Below are 8,814 nucleotides of genomic sequence, written 5' to 3'. Positions count from 1 at the left end.
GACGCTGATGACGACGACGGAATGTAGGATCGCTTAGTCTCGCTTTTTCAACTAAAGTCGAAGGCTCGACAAAAATCAACACCCAGACTATAGCTATAGTCATAAAGAAGGACAATAAATGAACAAAAGACAAACCCCGGGACACAGAAGTACAAACAATAGACCATCCACTCTGAAAACTAAAAGTAAGATAGAAACATGGATCACGAAAAACATGCAGGGACGACATCAGAGAGTGAAGAGAACTTGCTTCTTGCAAGACACTTTCCGTGAAAACAATTTGATATGAAGACAATTTTTGTTTTTATTTATGGTTTTTTTTAGCTCACCTGGCCCCCAAGTGATTTAAACTTTGTAAATGAGTTGACTGTATCAAATGAAACTCAGATGTTTGTTTATTTTGCTATCTTCTACAGACTGGAAAAAAACTGCACATAAAAATCCAAGTAAGTTTTTAATTTTCTGAAACGTATACTATATTTAACTTATATACTAGTATATATCTAGTTCCTGCCATGCCTTAAATTTTTCCTAGACGTTGCAGTTTGTCTGTACTCATAGTAACTTTTGAGGTGTAAACACAGCCATATTTTTCAATTCCTTATAATGAACCTTAATTGGTTCCTGATTGAACACACAAAGTTTACACAGACATGACAGAAAACAACTGATAATAATTTATTTTATATGTTTAGTAGTAAATACGCTTTATCATATATTTCAACAGACGAGTATTATATTATATGAACTGTTTTCTGATCCATAGCACTGGGTTACCTTCAGTTCTACTTTTGTCTTGTTTCAAAGGCCTTAAAAGAACTGCTCAATTACTTATCCGAAGCACCATGGGTACCTTACATTTTGCGTGCTGTTGTTTTAATAATATTTTGTTTATTATTGTATTTATTTGTGTGTTTTGTATTTTTATAGTTGCATTTAGCATGTTTAGTGTGCCAAAAAATATGAAAACTTGACGTTCGTGATGTCGCATACAATATGAAAACTTGACATTCGTGACGTCACATACCAAACAATGTCGTCATTCAAAAAATTGACCTTTTTGAGGAAAATTTTTCTTAAGCAAAAAAAAAAGTAGGGGTGAGATAAAGGGTATGCGATATAGGGTGCGCATCAAAGTTGCGCGATATTGATTTATCAGCAGGCTATTTATCAAATATGCAAAACTACTGTATTTACTACTAAACATATGATAAATATATTTATTTATTTTTTTATAGTTTACTTCCATATATCAGTATATATTAACTTACATTCATTTTCTCTTTTGATTGCTATTTATAGAAAGATTGTGAGGTTTTAATTTTTCTCAACCGGATTTTGTACATCATCAGGATTTTATTATTTGTTTCATCCTAATCATGCTAATGAGTGTTGTCTAGCCATTAAAAACATGTTGATCCCAATAAATAACTGGAGCATTCTTAAAGTGTTGTTGTTGTACATATATGTATAAATAGAATCTTCTACAGTATTTTTTGTAAATTTTATTTAAGTTGTTTATAATGATGATTTTAATTTTTCAACAGATTGAGACTTCAAGTTTTGTGTATCAATGAAATGCAAATTCACTGGTTTGAGCATGGTGACAGTCAGCATTGTTGTAAAATCTGCTGCACTTTTCTCAATCCACTGGTATGCATAATACAGCAAAGTTCCATAGACGATTGGTGGATTAGCAGAACAGAAAATCATGCTGGAAATGAACATCATTAGCAAAAGGCTACAGCTTCATGTACATGTACAGTAGATGCATTTTACTTGTTAATAAAAGTAAATGTCTCAATTGGATTTTTTGGAAAATGACGCTTTCAGCGGCATGTTTCCGATACTATTGACATGAACTTCCATTACATTTCTTTGCCTACCGCGCTTGGTTCGTATTTACTTTCCATTACATTTCTCTGTCTACCGCACTTGGTTTCGTATTTACTATTTTACATACAAACTGGAATCTGCTTGTATTATCATTATTGTGTAGTAATCAACCGGGAACCAGTTTACATACTTTATTTACAGAATAAAACATTTTGACCTGTTCATATGTTTATTGTTGTATTTTGAGCTTTCCCTTAGTTATATTTTTCATATTTATTCAAGCTTTCGCTTTTAACGTAATAAACAAATAGATCCGTATTGACATGGTTCTGGACTTTTCTAGACAAAATAGTTCTCCTAAATAATGTCAGCCTTTCTTACCCTTTCCACTTAACAACCATTAAGAAAGTATTAATCAGAATCATCTTGACATCCATTGGATAGATACTGGTCTTTATCCAGATTTACGAAGTTTTGAATAATCGGAAATTAATACCAACGCAGTGCGTATGAATCATCTGATGACACAGGGTCTCCGCTCCTTCTTATTACCAAAAAGATCGAAGTGTACCAACACGATGTTGTTAAGATACTCATAAATCTATTTTTATAACTTTATTGATTATGTGAAGTAAAACTAAAACATTGTAAAAACAAAGATATATAATTAATCAGGGAAAACTTGATAGTCTTTTCGTTTTACAAACAATTGCCTTTATTATAAGAAAATATAATGTGTCCGTGTTGGTCCACTTTCTACTGGTTATAAGACAGAAGTAAGTACCGACTCAATCTTTGTTTACAAAGTTACAACAGTCTGTAACAGACTGAATCTGTATGACATGTGAATAAGTTATCGATATCGATGCTGGGTTTAATACAACGGTTTGAGAGAGTGCCGCCGATTTATTGGGGTATCAGGTCTGTTCGCGCCCAATATACTTTGGCACCCTAAACGTTCGCACCTCGCACGTTCGCACCCAAGGTCCGTTCGCACTCTACAGGTTCGCGCCCAATTTTAATTCAAATTCGAGTTGAATAATTGGAAAATCATGATTGTTGTTTTTTATTGCTTTCGTGTAAATACTGAATGTATTTATAGCTTGGTATGAGTAAAAGATTGAAGATTTTAAATGAAAAACACAAAAGATAATTGTTTTTAACAGCTTGGTCCCTTTGATCTGAAATAATGAAACAATACACTATTATATATTACTATACATTATAAAATTTAATCAACACACAAAAAAAAAAAAAAAAACGTAGTCAGAATCTCACTTCATTTTGAAACAAGTCAATGAAACAAAAGTTATAGCAATACACTAACCAAAACATGATAAACAGTTATTCAACACAAAATAAAACGTTGACAGAATCCCACTCTATTTAGAAAGGAATATAATTTTTTTTAACAATACACTATCCAAAACATGATTAAGATTTATTCAACACAAAAAAAAATGCTGTCTTACTTTATTTTGAGACCATGAAAACAATTATACTTATAAGAATACTACTTGCCAAAACTTGATTACAAAGTTATTAAACACAAAACCAATTAAAATTGGGCGCGAACATGTAGGGGGCGAACGGACCTGGATTCATTTATTGGCGGGGCGGGAGAACAGATTTGAAGCTTTCTACGTTTGATGCGTGCAAAACAGTGTCATCTAGCTGATTCGGTGCGATCACTGTCTTACAAAGGATGAGTTTGAATTTTGTACGGTGTTTTACTTGATGGAATGTCAATACACTCACAGTTAGAGTTATTCTTCACTTGCTTTTCCACAATAATTGTTGCGTGGTATTCTTTGAATTTCTCGGCAGTTATGGTTCTCTTCGGTCATGCTTTTTAGAGGAATTCATCTGGTTCAATAGCGTGAATCAGCCCCTGAACTACTTTTCACATAAAAACTAACTTTGGCTTCAATGCCTTGTTCGTCCTTGTCTGGAGATCTTGTTGTAGTTCCAGTTTGGCAAGCATTTTGGAGACTTATCCATCCTATCTTGACTTGTAATTTCTGGTGATAAATTTTGCCGCTTGACATGTTTATTTTTGTTACCGGGTAGGGGTTGCATACTATGGCTCCATATTAAATTATGAGATCAATTCCTAAAGGTCTAGTTCATTATCCAATCTGACACAAATTTCAATAACTGGAATGCCACCCAAGTTGAATATATGGTGACCCACTTTAACAGCATATTAATTACTTGGAATTGTGTTTAATACCATGATGGTTCAATGGCATAAACTTAAATGGAGACAAAAATTTGACATGAAAGATTGTGGATTAGTGTAAAATAAAAAAACTAGCTTTACTATGATATATGATTAAAGAATGAATATCAATTATATGGGTCATGGGCAGAGTTGTTATAAAATATCAATATGGCAGAGAATGGTTTCAAGTTTCATATAAAGTGACCTGACTGACATGAAATAAAAAATCAAAGGAGTATCCCTATTTGTCTAATCTTCAAGGTGAAATAAAACAAGTATAACAATAGTATGCTATTGTGTAAATCTACAGAAATAGAATTTGCTTCAAGTAACAGAAATAACTGTCACTAGTAACTTATTTAATGAGTATGAGGGTAATCAGTCCTATAACATATGACCTCGGGAGCATTATTTATTATATCTATTTACTGTTCTGATAAAAAAAAAATACTATCAATGTGCCACACTTTGCATTCAAAAAAATTTTTAAAAAATGAAAATATCAGTATAAAAACGTTAAAAATTGAATGAGAATGCGAAGTCATATGTTATAGGACTAGTGGGGTATAAGAGCTTGTTACAACAGGCTCTTCATATTTATTTGGTTTGAAAAGGATACTAGTAGTCTGTATTCTTGATTTAGAAAATTGTAATTGCAAGAACAAAATTACACATTACTTAGAATACTTTAGATCATTCAGGTAGTCTTTATTTAGTATGTACAAAAGAACAGCCAGTAGTCATTGGATATTGTAGATCATTTAAATAGTCTTGACCTATTTATTAGTACAAAAGAACAGCTAATAATCATTGGATATTGTAGATCATTCCAGTATTCTTGACTTATTTATTTGTACAAAAAAATCAGCCAGTAGTCATTGGATACTGTAGATCATTCAGGTAGTCTTGACCTATTTATTTGTACAAAAACCAGCTAGTGGTCATTGGATACTGAAGATCATTCAGGTAGTCTTGACTCTTGATCTATTCATTTGTACTAAAAAAAAACCAGTCAGTTGTCATCTTCACTTCACACACACATATACGAATATCAATTATATGATAACGAGACATGTTGCAATGTTAATCTTATTAGGGTATGTGAAAATCAAGACTTGCATAAAAAATATCCCAATATTAGAGGCAGTGGCGTCATTTTTCCTCAGAACTTTCAGCTCTTTGATTATATCACAGCCATGTAACTCATATCAATAACTGGTGTATAAGTGAATGTTCCTCTGAAATTGTTCCAAACTTCAAAAGGAAGGTTATGATTGAATTTTGGGGCTATCATGGCTATGGCCCAAACCATTTAGGAATATGATTTTCATGTTTGGGGACAATAACTTGAGCAAAAGTCTATGGATCGTTATGAAATTGTACCACAGGTTCCCAACCAAAAAAGGAATGTTAGGATTGATTTAATTTTGAGGGTTAAATAGGTGCCGAAAAAAAAAACTTAAACTATTATGCTGATTCTTACAATGTTGTTAGATTTTTGATTTTTATGCCCTACCTACGATAGTAGAAGGGTATTCTGTTTGCTGGGGTTTTTTTTCCTGACCGTCTGTCCTGCTTCTGGTCAAAGTTTTTGGTCAAGGTAGTTTTTGATGAAGATGAATTTTAATCAACTTAAAACTTAGAACACATGTTCCCCATGATATGATTTTTCTAAATCAATGCTGAATCAAAATTTTGACCCCAATTTCACTTTCCACTGAACATAGAAAATCATAGTGTGAAGTTCAGGTTGAAGTTTTAGTTTTTTGTTGAAGGTACTTTTTGATGTAGTTGAAGTCCAACCAACTTGAAACATGTTCCCTGTGATATGATCTTTCTTATTTTAATGCCAAAGCAAAGGTTTGACCCTTATTTCACGGTCCACTGAACATGAAAAATTATAGTGCAAGTGGGGTATCACTGTACTATAGACACATTCTTGTTTACCTATAAATTGGTCCACAGGGTCCATATTAAACTTTGTTCTATATTTTTTTAGCAAAAATTTATTTTATGGAGTTCCTTGGTATATAATACTGAATCTTACCATGCTTATTGCGTAGTTATATATTGAATTTTTATCAAATAGACTGTCCAAATTTATTTATATATGTATTTGCATTTTTTGTCAAGCCTGTGACTTTTGTTGTAAAAGCGAGACATAGCGATCCTACCATGCCTACATTCTGTGTCGGCGGGGTCCATGATTATTCACGCTATTGTTAAAGTTTTTGAAATTTTAACAACTTTCTTAAACTATCCTGGATTTCTACCAAACTTGGTCGGAAGCTTGTTTAAGATCATAAGATAGTATCCAGAGGTAAATTTTGTTAAAAAATCCTGTGTATCAGCATTTTATTTATAAATGGTCTTTGTTTTTCTGCCAACAAACATCACATTCACTCTGTGGTTAAAGTTTCGAAATGTTTATATTCTTTTTTAAATATCTTGGATTTCTACCAAACTTGGATAGAAACTTGGATACAATCATAAGAATGTATCAGGAAGTAAATTTTGTACACAAAAAAATCCTGATTATCAGTATTAGAATTACTTATTTTTCTGCCAGTTAACAAATACATTCACTATGGTTAAAGTTTTAATTTTTTTTTATAAATTTCTTAAACTATTCTGGATTTGTACCAAACTTGGACAGAAGCTTATAAATTTTGTCATAAATTCTACTTTTTGTCTACAATATTTGTCAACTGTTTAACTATAATAGAATACGGTGTACAACACAGGCTCTTTAGACTTTTTATACGACCGCATATATTGGTATCACGTCGTCATCGTTAGCGTCATCCGAAGACGGATGGTTTCCTGGTAATAACTTTAATATAAGTAATTAGAAATCAATAAAATTTTAACACAATGTTTATAACAACAAAAGGAAGGTTGTAATTGATTTATGGGGTTATGGTCCCATCGGTTTAGAAATTAGGGGCCCAAAGGGGCCCAAAATATACATTTATCTAGTTTCAGGACAATAAGTTGTGTATAAGTATTTCAATTATTCTGAAATTGTACCACAATGTCCATACCATTAAGTAGAAGGTTGGGATCTAATTTAAGGGTTATGGGGCAAACAGTCTAGGAATTAAGGGCCAAAAACAAGCATTTTTGAAGTTTTAGGACAGTAACTTATGTTTTACTGTATGGAACTCTCTTACATTGTATTTAATCTATTTAATCACAATCCAAATTCAGAGCTGTATCAAGCTTGAATGTTGTGTTCATACTTGCCACAACTGTTCCGGGTTCCACCTCTGGGGTCGTATAAAGCTGCACCCTGTGGAGCATCTGGTTTAAGTTTTTGAAAACACTTTAAACTATAATAGATACATGTACAAAGAGAGAAACAGTAAGTACCACAGCACTTATGTTGATAACAGTTAGAATCAGTCCGCATGTTATTATGAAGGCCTGTTGGTGACCTTCTGCTGTTGTTTTTTTCAATGGTCGGGTTGTTGTCTCTTTGGCACATTCCCCATTTCCATTCTCAATTTTATTCAGTGATTCCCTATATAATCAACCAATTTTTTCCCGAAAAAGGGGGTCCGGGCCCCCTGAAAAACTCTCTAAATCCACCTCTGCTTGCCTTTATTAGTCTTGTACAAAGCTTTCTCGTGAAATTTAGCCCCTCCTATGGTTTATCTACACATACCCAACACTTTTTAATTTGGTGTTGACTCAAATGTAGATTCTATTGATTTTTTTTGGCTTTAAAAATATGCTTCCAGACAGACAGACAGACAGACAAATTGTCAACTGACTCCACGTAGAAGTTATTTCCAATGAATGGTGATTTTTATCCATATTTTGCATTTTTGTTCTAGTTCAGTGATAATGAACGCCATACTAATTTCCAAATTGTACACAAGAAACTAAAATTAAAATAATACAAGACTAACAAAGGCCAGAGGCTCCTGACTTGGGACAGGCGCAAAAATGCGGCGGGGTTAAACATGTTTGTGAGATCTCAACCATCCCCCTATACCTCTAGCCAATGTAGAAAAGTAAACGCATAACAATACGCACATTAAAATTCAGTTGAAGAGAAGTCCGAGTCTGATGTCAGAAGATGTAACCAAAAAAAAAAAAAAAAAAAAATGACAATAATACATAAATAACAACAGGCTACTAGCAGTTAACTGACATGCCAGCTCCAGACTTCAATTAAACTGACTGAAAGATTATGATTTCATCATATGAACATCAGGCACAATCCTTCCCGTTAGGGGTTTAATATCATACCATCATAACATATATGAGAAGAACATAACCCGTGTCATGCCAACAACTGGTTTTTGAGTCGAAGCATGACTGGAGCGGGCACCCTCTTAGGCAGTCAGTGGGCCCCCACTTATGAAAACTTCTGGATCCGCTACTGGCCAGAGGCTCTGGACTTGGGACAGACGCAAGAATATATGTTTACTGTTGAAAGACACTCGAGTATAATTAGATGGGTATTCGGGCCAGGGATTCGGTCTTCGCAGGGGATATGGAAGATAAAAAAAAATATTTTCCGGACCATAATACTGAGTACATGAATCATACGTATGTTCATAGCTATATGCGAATACTATTATAGTCCGACATACGCGTACCGGGTTGGACCATATGAGAATTATACTCGTTTGGTAATGTTCCGGATCATATTTAATTTAGTACAATGTATGTATATACAACCCACCACCAGGACAATCCCCAACCCAACACAGGGGGGTGTTAGGAGACACAGGGCAGTCTGT

This window comes from Mytilus galloprovincialis, chromosome 8 (assembly GCF_965363235.1).
Source record: "Mytilus galloprovincialis chromosome 8, xbMytGall1.hap1.1, whole genome shotgun sequence".
Lineage (NCBI taxonomy): Eukaryota > Metazoa > Mollusca > Bivalvia > Mytilida > Mytilidae > Mytilus > Mytilus galloprovincialis.
This window is presented reverse-complemented; position numbering follows the sequence as displayed.